The following is a 15,380-nucleotide window of genomic DNA, read 5'->3' as shown; positions in this document are numbered from 1 at the left end:
CTTACAAGGGAGCTGACCACCCACACATTGAAACTTCCCACAAAACAAATAACTAAGGACCCGAAATTAAAGGCCCCCATTGCCAACAAGGTCCACCCACCCACAGCTAAGGTCCCCCCACCCACAATTACAGTTAACATCAGCGCATTGGGGACCTTAGATGCAGTGCAGACACTACATAATAATGGTAACTACTCAGGGGGGCGGTCAAACAAGTCAGATGGTTCCCATGGAATTATCCCTAACACACGGCTACCCAACAAACATCAAAGGGGCACAATACACCAAATCGACTTACCACCTGAGGCAGCACCCTATGTAGTGGTACTTGCTGGGGTCCTAGAACTGGCCTCGGGGAAAACAGAAGGCTATCAAGACTTAAGAAATAAACAGGCATATGCATCAACGGAAATACCTCCCGGTAAAACAGCGAATCGGAAAAACAGGCCGATACCGAACGCAAAACCATAAATTGCAATGCATCAAACCGAAAATCGGAAAAAAATAAAGAACCGCTAAATGGCCCCGCGGTAAATTACCGATTCGTTAAACAGACATTCGAAAATACCGAACCACAAAGCAATAGTTCGGAAATACCGAATAGGCAATAACGAATGGAAATGGTATGCATGAACAGTCGCTAATACCGGAAATCCCCAAATTCGCTATTTAGCATGAGCAAAATAAGGGGAATCACAATCAGGAGGTAAAGTTAACAGAAGGACAGAAAAAAAAAATAAAACCCCATCAGCAGGTGCTGACAATCAGTTACCCTTCATAAATGCCCTGGGAAACCCCACATGTACACCAAAATGGCTGCCCTGTACGTGCTTGCTAGGAGGTGGAGGATCAACGCCCAGGCCCAGCGCAGGAGGATGATACAGGACAGGATCTTCAGGGTTCGCATCACTTTGCTGGGGCAGACCGAGGAACAGGTGTACGCCAAGTACAGACTGAACCGTGCCATGATAATGCACCTAATAGCAGACCTGACACCCTTACTGCAGCACGAGACCCGTCGGACCAACGCCATACCTGCCCATGTGCAGGTGCTATGCTGCCTGCACCTGCTTGCATCTGGAAGCTTCCAGGGGGTAATAGCTGAGACAGGAGGCGTGTCGCAAAGTGCCTTATCACGCTTTTTCCACCGGTTCCTAGAGGCCATGCTGACATTTCTCAATCGCCACATCACCTTCCCCAGAACCCCCCAGCAGCTAACCCGCACCAAACGGGAATTCTACCAGGTGGCACAATTCCCCCATGTTATCGGGTGTGTCGACTGCACGCATGTCCCCATCTGTCCTCCATCAGCCACCGAATACATTTACCGCAACCGGAAATCGTATCATTCAATAAATGTTCAGGTGGTGTGCAATGCCAAGTTGATCATTACCGACATTGTAGCCCAATTTCCCGGGAGCACACATGACGCCTACATTTTCCGTCACTGTGGCCTCCACAGGCGCCTGATCAACGGAGAATTTGGAGAGGGACACCTACTAGGTACATATAGCTGCATCATCGTACTCCCCATCCACTCCTTCCCCACATGTATAATTCCATTAATGCTGATTACCATTCTCTCCCCATCCTGCAGGTGACAGCGCATACGCATTGCGTGAATATCTCCTCACGCCCTATCTCAACCCAGCTACCCCGCAAGAGCAGCGCTACAACAGGGCACACATCAGTACTAGGAATGTGGTTGAGCGAACATTCGGCATCCTGAAGAGCCGCTTCCGAATACTGCACAAGACTGGAGGTGCTTTGCAGTACGACCCAGTGACCTGCTGCCAGATAATTGCTGTGTGTGCCATCCTGCACAACATCGCCACGCGCAGGGGGATACACATAGAGGTGGAGGGAGAGGAAGAACTGCGTGCCCAGCAACCCCCCCCACAACACCAACAGGCACATGTGCCCAACACAGCTGAAGGGCAAAGGAGACGGGCATACATCACACGGAATCATTTCTGAGACAGGTAAGAGAGTGACTTGACAACAGGAACAGTTTTGCAAGGGTTTAATGGGCATGGACACCTGACTGGTGCAGAAAAACGTAACACAAACAAGCTGCTGCCGCAGCGAAAAAAACTAGCAATGTCCCTTCTCAGAACAGGTGGCGCGTGAGGCACTTTGGTCTGTCCATGGTTACCTCACCAAGGACAGTGTGACTATGCCACATGTTTACTTCCGTTTGCCGCGTACCCCCAGTCTCTTGTCCTGTGACTCCTCGGGTTGTACACGATGGGAGTCAGTGGCAGTTGCACTGCGGCCACTGCGCCTCCTCACGCTGGTGTCCGGCAGGGAGACGCTGCTGACACTGGAGGCTGCCTCACTCCCCTCTTCCGCCCCCAGACTGCTGACACTGGCTGACCCTGGCTGCAGTTGCTCCACTGCAGTGGTCACCCTCTCAAGGGCCTTTGCCACATCCCCACAAAAATGACCTAGATCCACTTGCAGGGACACGGACCTGCGTGACAGCACAGCCGTGCTGTTGCACAGCTTATTGATGGCCTTGTTTGTGGTATTCACTGCCAGCATGACCTGCCTGTGACGCCGGCGCTCACTCCTTTGGCCTGCGAGTATGGCACGTGTCAGTTCTTGCAGGCACAGCTTGATGTCTTTGTTGCCCGCAGATACGGCAGTGGTGTGCTCACGCACTGCGGCAGTCATGTTGCCTAGTTTGTTGCATAGTTGTGTCATGCTGAGTTTCATGGCACCCATGTGTCTCCCCTGCAGGCGCTGGACACGCAGCATCCGGGCCTCCACTACTCCGTACCCTCCGGACAGATCGACCGGTCTTGCAGCAGCCCGACCCGGGGACACAACCCTCTGCCTGATGCGCTGTCGGCCTGCAGTGTGGCTGGTTGGAGTGACGACAGCCTGGCGTGGAACATTTGGGTGTGATGAAGATTGATCTGACTCCATCACGGACAGGGCGGCAACATCTGCTCTGTGGCTCTGCGGAGTGGGCAGCACTGGTGGTGGTGGTGTCTTGGTCCGCGAGGGTGGTGGTGGTGGTGTCTTGGACTGGGAGGATGGTGGTGGTGGTGGTGGTGGTGGTGGTTGCCTCGGCCGGGAGGACGGTGACGGTGGTGGTTGCTTCGGCCGGGAGGACGGTGGCGGTGGTGGTTGCTTCGGCCGGGAGGACGGTGGAGGTGTTGTCCGGCGTGGTGGTGAAGGGGAGGACATGACTTCAGCTCCCTCTGAGCACTCCGCTTCTGACAACACTGGCGTCTCTGAGATGACAAGGCGGCCACTGTCGTCTGAATCGATGGGGGATGCATCTGTGTGTGAAACAGTGCATAGTTAATATCATGGTATGGTATGTGACAATAGCTGTGGCATCTCACAATAAATTACTTTTGTTGACTGACATTTGACCCTTGGCAGCTGTATTCATCTCTGGACTCAGGCATGCACCCATTCATGTATTGACTACATCTCCCATGGTGCAACACAGTGGTGAGGGTGTGTGTGTAGGGCAACGCTACATGTGCACTGGGTCTGGCATGGGGGAGTGGGCAGGGACTACGTACACGCTGCATCGTTACGCTGGCATGCCTCTTACCTTGTCCTCCTTCCGCAGCACCTGAGGTGTCCAGACTTGTGACCCCCACAACAGCTTCACGTTCTATGGTGGCCTCCACTAGATCCCCCAGGTCAGTGTTAGGCGTCACGTTTGATGGTCCCCCTCCTGTGCCAGCAGCATCCCTGACCCTCTGCGCAATCTTCTCCTTGGCCCTCTTACGCAGGTCGTACCATCGTTTTTTTAGGTCGTCGATGCTGCGGTGGGTGACTCCACAGGCATTCACCTTGTCCATGATGCGCAGCCACATCTTCCTTTTTTCTGCCTCTGGCACCTTAAGCGACAACTTGCCAAATATGCGATCATGGTTGCTGCTCACACTCTGTATGAGGATTTCCAGCTCCTTATCTGAAAACTTTCGTTTTCGCTTTCGGGGTGTGTCCTTTCCATGCTGGGGGGCCTCCTTCTCCATCTTGTCCTGCTACCTTTTTCCTGCTTGCTTCTGGTTCAGTGTGGGACCTCAGCTCCTGAGCTCTGCCTCCTCCTCTGTGCAACTCCGGACACTGAATGCAGCGTGGGTGTCCTACTTCCTGGTTGTGATGTCATCAGCCTGCTTCCGAAGCGTCGCGTTATTTTCCCGTTTTCGGTATTACCGAATCCGCTATTACCGGATCCGGTAATACCGACTCGGTATTTCCGAATACGGTTTTTGTTACTCGCGCTGGCGTTTACTCGTTCTTTATTAGCGATTATTACCGACTCGGTAATTTTTACCGATTACTTTGATGCATCGCGGTTTGCATGTTCATATTACCGATTCGTTATTTTTCGGTATTACCGACTGGTATTTACGAACGTTGATGCATATGCCAGAAAGTTGTTTATTGGTTAAGCCACAATAGGCCTCTACCACCCAATATTGACTGCAAAATTCTCCACGTTAGAAGATTAGGATGGGTTGGCCAAAGACCAAAGGACATTGGGGGGGACGTCATCATTATTAACTTCAGAGACACCCGGGCAAACAGACACATTGTAGACTGGTACTCTGATCGGGGAGAGGGAGGTATAATGACATACGACCTAAGCTATTTTTACCCCCGCTCCTTAATGACCCACCAATCAATACCACGGCTATTAACTAGGGACAGCATAGAGAGGCTACATTTTAACATCCCTACATCCAACCGTCTTGCTACATTTTCCTGTCTGGAGGCAGTGGACTGACTCCCTAATTTCTCCTCGAGTGGTGGATTTCTCTCTACTTATACAGCTAGGTCCTTGGTTTCCCACGCCCTAATAGAAGGCCAGCTGTTTAATCGGCCGCCCAATATTACTTCTGTCGGAGAAACCTCTTGCAACAAAAGGGTTAGGTTAAAATCCGGTAGCTGGGTTGCGGCTATCTCTATTTCCCCTAAACCAGCAACAGTCGAAGGCATCAACAGCACCTATGCTAGTAATAAGTCGATCAAGGATGTACACGCTGTTGTATTACCTCATACACGCCTCGACCAGTTACCACCCCAAACTCGTGACTTAGAGGTTCATGATCCAGAAATTATGTCTACCCAAATCAAGGTCCCGGACAGTTCCCCCCAATGCGCGAACCTAACAACCATGATCCCCTAGCAAGAGGCATAGACTATTTAAGCACAGGCAGGGTCCACGATTCCCTGGTTATCCCCTTCATGGGTACCGGGGAGGCTTCCCTTGCCTGCAAGAAGAGTAATGCTTCCAATCTAACTCAAGCACGTTATGGCAACTTACTTACCTGGAATGTGGCAGGGCTATCCGATAAATATACCAATCCCACGTGGCTGGATATTGTTTCCCACTACGATATAGTCTGCCTACAGGAAACGTGGACAACTAAAGAGACACATATTTTGGGATATAAGACCCTACACACACCAGCCATGCCAAGTTCTCATGGCAGGAACAAGGGGGAGGCTCCGTACATATATTTCAACTAAGTATGGGCCAACCGATGTAAAATTCAACGGGACGGAATTTTATCAAATAATTGTTTTTATGCGAGGACCTTTAAAAAAGTTGATCATGCTAAACCTTTATAATAACATCCCACATAACCTCGTTGAAATGGCTCTCAAAAACCTTAAAGCACATTTAACGAAACTAGTGGATCAGACAGCCGAAGATATACCGATTTTTTGGGCGGGGAATTTAACTGCCCGCTGTGTCCTCGCAGCGGTCTGGGAATCTGTGGGTTAGGAAATTGCACGGAAGATGCTCCAACACATTTCGCCCATACGAAAGTTGGCAACCTTTTTAACGAGTTAACCTTCAACCTCGATCTCGCGTATGCCAACGAATTATGCATCCCACCCGAGCCTTTTCATCCAACTTATATCGGGAGAGGCTGCCATTCTACCATCGACTACACACTTTTCTCTGCCAGGCATGCGGGGATAGTGCTGAATTGGGCAACACTCAGCACAGCTTTAAGCGACCATTACCCGATTGCGGTGACCTTAGACCTGAAACTATGTGCTCCATCCAATATAACAAGCACTCTTTCCCATAACCCTCCATTGAAGTTGGCTAGCATCAATGGATTCCGCCTTAATTGGGAAAAAGTGGTGCCCATGGACATTTTCCAAGCGCTGGTAACAAAAACCTACGATGATATCCAGATCTGTCTCTCACCCTCTGTGGACCCCCAGGAGGTTAGTCGCTCCTTCCTTAACATTTCATTAGAGATTAAAAGATTATTGACTCGGGCCCAGAAAAGTGTCCCCCCACAGCCAAGGTTGGTTTAATGAACCCTGTACCAAGGCTCTAAAAGCACTAAAATCGGCCCTTCAAATTATTCCTAGATCACAGGTTTTAGTTTCCGAAGCGAGGAAGGCATACCGAGCAGCTTTAAAAAGCAGGAAAAGTCAAATGAAGAGGAACGCGTGGCTGGCCCTTCAGGAGGCTTCCGAAAAGAGGGACAACGCAGCCTTTTGGAAGGCGGCCAATGCTCCCTTCTTGCAGAACGCACAGTCCCCCAAAATAGATCTGGCAATACCCGGCGACACTTGGGTGAGGCACTTTAGCACCATGTATGGTAGCCTTGACACAACGGCATTGGCGGACTCATGAAAGGATGAAGATGGCTCTTTTTTGGGAGACACCACTTGCAGTTCCTTCCCACTAGGCATTACTTTTGAATGCGAAGAAGTTCTCATAGCCTTAAAGGCAAGTCCTTCGGGCAAGGCTCCAGGCCTAGACTGCGTGCCGATTCATGTCTTTAAATCACAGTTGGACTTTTGGGCCCCACTGCTCACTAGTGTCCTAAACGCCTTAAACAATGTGGGCTTCATTTCTACCTGGCCCAAGGCAATTGTAGTGCCCATAATATTCAAGAAAGGCGACAGGAATGATCCTTCATGCTACCGCCCAATCTCTCTGCTTGATGCATTGATGAAAGTGGCAGGGAGGATCATTCTAAATAGAATCCAGGAGTGGACAGAGGAGCAGGGCATCATTTCTGAGTTGCAATACGGTTTTAGACCCGGAAAAGGCACCATCGAGCAAGGTTTAAATCTAGCTCTAATCATAGCAAAGTATACCCAGGCAAAAAAGGGAAACCTCTTCATTACTTTCGTAGACCTGAGTTCTGCGTTCGACTGTGTCGATCATGAACTACTCTGGGCCACTCTCACTGAAATTGGTCTAGATAAACGCATACTACTATACATAAAAGAACTTTACAGAGGGGCAGGGGCGCGCGTCAGATATGGCAGAGGGGGTGAATGCTCGGAAAAATTTGACACGCGCAGAGGAGTGAGGCATGGGTGCATTCTAGTGCCCCTCCTTTTCACTTTATACATAAACTCTGTGGGAGAACAACTGAACAAGGCATATTATGACTACCCCACTATTAATGGGACCCCCATACCAATATTACTGTATGCGGACACCTCCGCTATCCTGTTGCAAACCTCTGTGGGTCTACAAAGAGCAGTAGTGAGGTTTACTGACTTCATGAAAAGAAGGGGCTTACGCGTTAATCTGACTAAAACATTTACTATGGCCTGTGGTAACGGGGCTAGAAAGAAACAATGCCCAATCTTTTTAACCTCATAAGTGCTGCGCACGACCAACGGCCGACGGCACCACTACCTCCGTAGTGCTGCCGTCGGCCGTTGAACGTTCCAACTGCACCTGCGCAATGGAACGTCCAGCACTGGAGCTGGACGTTCCATCGCAGCTAAGATGTTAAATGGGAGAAAATTGGAGAATATAGATAAGTTCGCCTACCTGGGCATTAACTTTGATAAAAAGGGCTCTTGGTTTGCCGCAGCACAGGCAAGAGGAATGGTCTTTTCCAGGGCAATAGGCGCCCTGATCAATTTCTAAAAAAAACTGGGTGGGAGACTGATTGGGCCCCTACTACAGATCTACAGGGCAAAGTACATTTCCTCTGGCACTTATGGATCTGGGATTTGGGGAATCAATCGGACTGATAAGATAGATAACCTTCAACGCTCTGAGAATTCCTTCCTCTGATACCTCCTGTCCGCCCCGTGTGGTACCTCAACATACGTAGTACACAGCGAATTGGGCATCACACACATCAAGGACCTAATTAACACCTCACCAATACTCTTGTGGCACAATGTTTGGACAAATCAGGAGACAAGCCTGAACAGGGAAGTTATCAAAGATTGTCTCACCCTCACTGGCACTGATAATATTAAGTGGTTCAAGTATGTGAGAGTGCTGCTCACTGACATGGGACATCCTAAGTTTTTTCACAACCCATTATCCATGACAAAAATGCCCCGAGCCATCCTTAAAAAATTGGTATTGTATCATCTGACCATTGACCGACAGTCCATAAAAAAGAGTAAACCCATGGTAGCGGAGCATCATTTAATTGACCTCTATGGTAGGGGTACAACTGTATCTCTCCCTAGAATCATCTCCTTACAAGCGCATGCTGCTCACTCGTTTCCATATGGAAACATTCTTTAGACTACTAACTTTCACATACCCAAACAGTTGGTCAAGACAGTTGGAAAAGTGCCCATGTGACAACCTCTCATCACAGTCGAGCATCCATTGTTTACTGTTTTGTAGGTACTATCAGCTCACAAGGGCAATATTCTTGAAACCTTTGCTTAAATTATGGGGTATACAATCTTGTAGAGTGGCATATCGAAAACTGAAAGCCCTGGAAACCATACAAGTTATTGTATTTGTCTCTACCTATCTAACAGCTATGGTTAGAGTCAGGACTTCAATGTAACCCTAATATAATTGAGTGCCTTACCGAATCGAAATGTGTTGTTTACCTAAACAATTGTTTTCTGTATTAATTACTCGTCATTTTGGAGTATATGACCTGTTTTTTAATTTTTTTATTAATTGCACCATTTTATCTTTCTTAACGCTTTTATTGTCAACTGAAATGTTACTGTTTGTATTCTTTTAATTCTTATGCATTTATGTACGCTTTTATGATAATGTGCTTACATATCGAATAAAGCTTTATGAATTTGAATTACACTAGATGTGGCAGCAGGTCTTAAGCGACTCCCACTTACCCTTCCTTGACTTAAGTTGTCCTCATTTTGTTGTGCCCTTTGTCCCCAGTTTGGTTTGAACTGCACTTTACCTGACATGTTTACCTGCTACCCGGTGCCATGACTCACTAGCACTGCTCTGTCCTCCCTGGGATACTGACTCACGGTTTGAAGTACTTGCCATAACTTACATCTCTGTTTTTCCTGTTGCTACTGGGTATTGTGCATCGTGCTACTGAGAACCACTTTTCTTTCTTTTTCCACTTGATGCATGAGCGCTGCTCTGACTATATTTTTTCTTAATAATGTGCAAAATGGTAATAAAAACGATTTAAACAAAAGAAAAGTCACAATGAATTCCAAACCCCCAGAATGCATTTTAAGTCAAACGTTCAAACTCACCAAATGAACGGAAGTCAAAGGTTGCATGTTTCCTTAAAGGCGAAGACATACAATTCTTAACCTCTCACTGAGTTCAGCCCAGCGTCAGTGCGGCTTTGATAAAAGCACAACAGCCCCCTCACCTCATGTAGGCTGTATTGTGCTGTTGATGTGTTATGCTAAGTACATGCAAACCTTTTGTGCAGTACATCAGAGGAGATAAAACATCTCCAGATTGTGCTGTAAATGGATGTGCGGGTCTGTCCCATCACCCTTATTACAATCTCTTGACACATAGCTAGATTAATGGGCCGCTCCTTGCGCTGTCTTTGTCAGAGGAATGCGATATCAGTCGTCTGATGCCTGCTACATCCTGGAAGCAGTTGTCATGTAGGATATTGCTCTGACCTTTTTAGAGCTCACTGTGCCAAATGCTTTCCACTGGGATTACAAGACAAGCGATATCACCATCTAAATAAATATGTATGAAATTAACTTTATTTGGGTTATCACAACCATAAAGCAGACAATAAAATGGGTAACGATCAAGGATTAAAAGCATCATAATATCAGTAAAACTTTGAATATTTACAATTTCTATAAAATTCTCAGAAATGTTCCAACCCTAAGCATTTATGCTTTCTCCCCTTTCAGTAAGAGGTTGTCCACTAGGGTCACAAATTTTGCCCCACGACAAATTAAAATATTTGAAGAGCCACCCATCCAACTTGTTACCACCTGTCTGCAAGTGCGAATTTGTAGGTCATTAAAAGATACTTTTAGCAGCTTCTCTCTTTCGACTTTTAAGGAGTCGCAAACGCACATCAGGTGGCATATGGATTCTCTACGATATCCGCACAGACGGCAATTCTCAACTTGCTCTTTGCTTTTCCAGGTAGGGTTCGAAACCTTCGAGATATGGTCACCTAGTCTGTACAACATGAACCTCCTTTTTAATAATAGTGGAAAGTGCGCCACTAAGTAGGGTTGTGGTATTAGCTTTGTGTACGAGTTTACTACCACCCAGGCGTGACATCGCTTGGTCAATCTTCTTTTATCTTCCATAAATGATAATTTCTTGGCCATGGTGTTACACGCTCTATTAAATGTTGTTCTTTCCAACTTGTTATTCCAGGCTTCCTCAATCTCTGATACATCCAGGGCTGTACGTAGGAAATCGCCCCATGAGTTTTTTTTTGTTTGTTTTTTTTATCAAACTGAGCTCGTATTTCGGTCCAGCATAGATTGTTAAGTGATCCAGGTTCTGATGCTCTGAATTTCCAGCACAATTTTGCAAATGTTGCTTTCTTTTGGTGTTCCTGGTTCTGGAGTCCGAATTCCAAGCGTATCTGTGCTGGGGATGCTCCTTTATGAAGATTAAAAACTGCTTTGTATAATTTTGTTTGCATTTCATTTAAAATGGCAATTTCTTGACCATGCCAGATTTCCAGACCATAGGAAAAAGATGGACGCAATTGTGCTGCCATTATTTTCAAAAGATGGCTGTGGGAAGGACATTGCAATTTCTTATAGTGCTGTTTGTAGGCAAAAAATAATGATTGGGCTTTTGCTTTTATATCCATTTTTTGATCCTTTAAGTTCATCCTTCGACCCAATTTGATGCCCAAATATTTATATGAGCTAATTTCCTCAATTTGTGATCCCTTAGCGTACCATTTATATTTCCCTGGTCTGGGGCCTGCTAATCGCACCACCTTGGTTTTTGTCTTATTTAATTCCAAGCTTAAAAGATCAAAGTAATGAGTCAGTTTGTTTATGACTCTTTGCAGCCCTATTGGGGTTTGGCTCACAACCACAACGTCGTCAGCGTATTGCAGGAACTGAATTGACTCATTTGCCAGTTTGGGTGGATGACCATTTGTCTTTTGCAAGTAGATATTTAAGTCTGCTAGGTATAGGTTATATAGACTTGGTGCAAGGACGCAGTCTTGTTTTAATCCATTGGTTCATTTTTTATCTTTGATGTTCTGCTGCCGTCTCCGAGCTTCACTCTGGTCCAAGTTTCGGTGTATAAAGATATTATTGTATCTGACAATTTTGGGGGTAATCCCCATTCTTTAAATTTCAGCCAAAGATGGTCTCGCAGCATTCTATCAAAGCAGATTTCAAGTAGATATAACATGCTAATAGAATTGTATTTTTGCTTACAGGTTTTTCAATTAAGATCGCCAATGCTGCCAGGTTTGTGATGGTGCCCATGCCCTGCCTGAAACCTGTTTGAAATTTCGGGAATAATCTTTTATCCTCCGCCCACTCCTGTAAATATTGTAAAATGTAAGATGCGAAGAGTTTTGCCACTACATCAATAAGTGCTATGAGTCTATAATTCCCGGGTTCTGTTCGGCTGCCGTTTTTATATATTGGGTGAAATAGACTTCCTCTCCAGGAGTGTGGCATCTTATTCTCAGAATATATTTGGTTAAAAAATGGGGCGATGTAATTGGCCCAAAATTCAGTATCTTGCTTGAAAAGTGCATTCGGGAGGCCGTTTGGTCCTGCTGCGCCTGCAGGTTTCAACTTTTTTATCACGCCCTTTAATTGTTTTGTTGTAGTGAAAGGTATTAGGTCTTGCTTTACTGATTGCCCTTTTTGGAAAGTAGGACTACCTATTGTGGGTGGTTCCGGATTTGGTTCCTCTGGTTTGTCTGGTCTTATGTCTACCCCCTGTGAATACCTGTTTGAGTGTTATTATACAATTTGTCAAAGTATTGTGTCCAAGCTGGCTCACTTATTCCTGCATTCTGGTGGGTTTCTGTTCCCTTAGTTAGTTTATTTATTAATCCCCAAAATTCACTGCTGTTCGGTAGTTTACTTGTCCACAACAATTTCTCCCAAAGGTTTTCAGTATGTACCCTTTATTCCTCTCTGCACATTTCCTTATATACCTTTCTGATTTGTGTGATCTTGCTGTTGTCTAAATCTTTTCTCGTTCTGGCTGCTGAAGCCATTGTTCTTGCTTCCTTGGCGATATTTCTCTTCTGCTCTCTCAGCTGTATATTATACCATGGATTTTGTCTGGGACTGTACTGAGCATTACCTGCTGGGGTTGCTGGAAATTTATCTAACAAATACACGCACAGGTTCTCCCAATCCTGTACTGATAAATGGGCGTCCAGGGACTCTTTATTCTCCACATGTATACTCACTTCGTCCATTATTTCTTTAATGTATGTTCCTCTCCATTTAAGTCTCCTTTGGTTATGCGCTTGAGGCATTACGGCTAAGGATGCTGTAGTCTTTTTGTGCAGGAAATTTAAGTGTAATACTGTTTCTTGGGGCAAATGGTCACTCTCTGTCCGGATTTTTATGGAGAAATGATCTACTAAGTTCAATAGGTCCTTGTTGATTATTGTATAATCTATGGTGGATTGTTTCTTTACACTTAAATAGGTAATTCCTGCTGGTTGGTCTCCCTTTGCGTTCCCGTTCAAAATAACAAGCCCTACGGATTCCAAATCTCGCATCCATTTGTTTATTTCAGGCCCTTTTCGGCGTCCAATCTTGTTGAGGTGGCCCCCTATTAAGTTGCAATTAAAATCGCCAGTTGCTACCATCTCATAATTTGTATACATTACTTGCAGAGTTTTTATTAAGTTTATCAAGTTTGCAAGCCTTTCTATTTTCCTTTTCCTTTCCGGGTGGATGTAAATATTTAAAATCAGTAACTTGCGCAAAGCCATATAAGAGAGGCGCTTACATTCCAGTTTCATTACTTGTATCCAATTTACTCCGGAGTCCAGTTCCTCTACTTTCCAGTTATGTTTTACCGTTATGTAAGTGGATAGACCCCCCCTGGGATGTCTATAGTTTGAAACCTTTTCAGCCATGCCATGATTCTTCATATCCTACTATGATAGGCCAGATGTACGTAAATGTAATTTACCGATTCTTAAATACCGAATTTTACCGATTCGGTATTCAAGAACCGGTAAATGATATGTAGTGAGAAAATCGGTATTTTTTACCGATTCGGTAAAAATCGGTATCGGATTTTCGGAATCTACCGAATCGGTATTTACCGAATCGGTAATTACCGATTCGGTAATTCCCATTCATCCCTATGGGCCAAAAGGCCCATAGGAATGCATTGGAAATACCGAATCGGTAAATACCGATTCGGTAAATACCGAATCGGTAAATTCCGAATCGGAAAGCAAGCAAAAGTGAAACTAATGAAAACAGCCAATCAGGTGCTACCACCCTCCCCCCCCCTACCAGGAAGTGGCTACACATGTAGCTGCAACTAATTAGAAGGTTCTGGAGAGGCAGTCAGAGCTGAGCAGAGACACAGAGCAGCAGGGAGTGTTTTTTGTGTGTTTTCCACAAGAAAAATGGCAAGCAGCAGTGAGAGCCAGAAAGCAGAGAGGAAAAGAAAATTTAAGTTCAGCAGCATGGAGCTGCAGGTACTGGTGCAGGAGGTTGTGAGAGTCCACAAATAACTATTTGGCAGGCACTCCCTCACTGTACCTGAGTCTGCAAAACGTAAGATGTGGCTTGCAATTGGAGAAAAGGTAAATGCAGTTGGAGTCACAAGCAGGAACATTGAGGACCTGAAGAAACGCTTTTATGATATCAGGAGCCTCACAAAAAAGAAGATGGCAGAAATCCATAAGCAGGCTGGTGTCACCGGTGGAGGCAGGAACCCAGCGCCCCCCCTGACTGACCTTGAGGAGTTGGTGGCCTCTACCATCGAGCCAGACAGTGTTGTGGGTCTTGGGAATGTGGACAGCTCAGCCAGAGCAGCAAGAAAAGGTAAGACGCATGCGCAGCATGACACCCCATAGCAACCTGCTTCCCTTTAGCCTCTGTGTACAGGCCAACCCCAGTCCAGTACTGCTAGCACTATACAGGAGCAATGCATTATGGGAAATGTAGTCAGCTAATGTAAGACCATGTGTAACTGCACAGACCTCAGCAAGGCACTGAAAGTAATGCAGAAAAACAAAAGTTAAATGTGTAAAGCATTTATTGTAGTGACTGTGACACAGTAGCACTCAGTTGACATACGTTTATTTATACCTAGGGGCAACATCAGGCAGTCGAGCCACAGCAACAGAAGGGACTGCACCAGCGAGGGAGGAGAGTGAGGAGGCAGGGCCAAGCCATGTAGAAGCCTCGCAGGAGGAAGAAGACACGACTGCCATCACCCAGGAAGATGAGACAGTACAGACCCCCGTGTTTCCGCACTCCCCACACCTTTCACAATCCCCTCCATTGGTTTTCTCGCCAGACACCCCCCCATCACTGTCCCTGTCAGCACCTGCAACCTCCCCAGCCAGAAGGAGAGTCGTGGCCCCACTGCCAGTAATTGAGGCAGCAGAGGGTGAGGCTCAAGCCACTGTACCTGTGACTCCTGCTGCACTGCAGTCCACCACTGAGTCATTCACCTCATGTAGACACCAACGCAGACCCAGCAGTGCAGGTGGACCTGGAGATGGCACTGTGTTCCGTGGGCTGGAGGGGAGCATGGTGTGCATACAACGCATGCAGGGAAAATCCATACAGGCCTGCCAACGCCAATTTCGGGTCCTAAATGAACAGATAGGAGACATGGGGAAGGGGATCAGAGACATTGTGGAAACCAATAGGGAGGTAGCAAAAACAAATGCTGACCTAGAAGCAGGAATGCATCAAATGAGCACTTCCATCATCCAGCTGTGCTCAAAACTGGACAGCCTGGAACACACAAGGCGCAGGGACGCCCGTGTTCAAAATAGGGCCATGAATCGTCTGGCCACTGCCACATCCCAGCTATGCCATAGAGGCATTAATATGCAGGAGAGCCTCACACAGAACACGGCCGAGGTCACCAGGGGCATGGCTAGGATCACTAGTGCCCTAGAGGCTATGATCATCTCACACACTGCACTGAATCCTGCCCTGGATGTGGCAGAGGGAGACAACAGCAGTAG

This window comes from Lissotriton helveticus, chromosome 11 (genome assembly GCF_964261635.1).
Source record: "Lissotriton helveticus chromosome 11, aLisHel1.1, whole genome shotgun sequence".
Taxonomy (NCBI): domain Eukaryota; kingdom Metazoa; phylum Chordata; class Amphibia; order Caudata; family Salamandridae; genus Lissotriton; species Lissotriton helveticus.
This window is presented reverse-complemented; position numbering follows the sequence as displayed.